General features: G+C 37.1%; 1 protein-coding gene across 1 annotated transcript in view; it reads right to left on the reverse strand.

Moving 5' to 3' along the window:
- Nucleotides 1-3: 3 nt before the first annotated feature.
- elovl6 (ELOVL fatty acid elongase 6) overlaps nucleotides 4-881 on the reverse strand; it is a 16,570-nt gene continuing 15,692 nt past the window's right edge. Inside the window, exon 4 of the mRNA XM_032527585.1 lies at nucleotides 4-881. This exon is cut by the window's right edge and continues 651 nt beyond it. The gene's annotated coding sequence lies outside the window, so the exon portion shown is untranslated.

Below are 881 nucleotides of genomic sequence, written 5' to 3' on the forward strand. Positions count from 1 at the left end.
TTAAAGTCAATACAGCATGTTTGAATTTTTTTTCTTTTGCTAAACATAAAAATGTGTCCTCAATGTAATCCTTCTGTGTCCAAACAACAAGTTCTCTTCACCTGTAGACACTATTTAACAGAGAGGCGTTTGGAGATCAATGGCAAGTCATTTTTCCAAGTGTGGTCAACAACTTCTGCACGGTCATGACAAGTGGTGAAGCAGGGCACTGTCAGCATCTGTTTCCCATCATGCTAAGAGCACTGTGATTATCTGAGTCAGTCAGTTCAATCAGCTTCATTCGTATTGTTATCAACTATGTGGCCGTACTGGATGAATTTTAGCCATACCGCAAACAGGTGCTTATGTTAAACATGTATACTTTGTCTTGATATGCTTATTATATTAAGAAAGAGATAACCTAACACCTGAGAAAATATCGCATTTTGCAATGTAAGACACAGAAGATACAGTGCCGTTCACCCCATCAGTTCACATCAACCACCACCACTCACCAGTGTTTCAAACCTTTTCTTAAAAACAGATCAAAACAAACCAACAAATACTGACAACAGACAGACAAAAACATACTCAGATGGTTCAGGTCAATGCTGACTCCATCCATCTTCATTTGCACCCATTAATAATCATTTTAATATCAAGTAAACATATGCACATGGCCAATGTATTTTTTAATTCTGCCAATTTTGTCTTTTTGTTTAATTTTTGATTTTAAAAACTATTCAAAAATTCAAAAAGGGCCTTTTAAAATTCAGGTGGACAACTCGATGATGGCTTCTGATCATGGCAACGCTGCTTCCTCAGCATCCCTCAACGGAGATGTCATGTTCTTTGAGGCATTTTAGATCTGCACATTAGTAGTAATGCTTAAGCACAAACAC

The sequence above is a fragment of the Etheostoma spectabile genome, chromosome 10 (genome assembly GCF_008692095.1).
Source record: "Etheostoma spectabile isolate EspeVRDwgs_2016 chromosome 10, UIUC_Espe_1.0, whole genome shotgun sequence".
Taxonomy (NCBI): domain Eukaryota; kingdom Metazoa; phylum Chordata; class Actinopteri; order Perciformes; family Percidae; genus Etheostoma; species Etheostoma spectabile.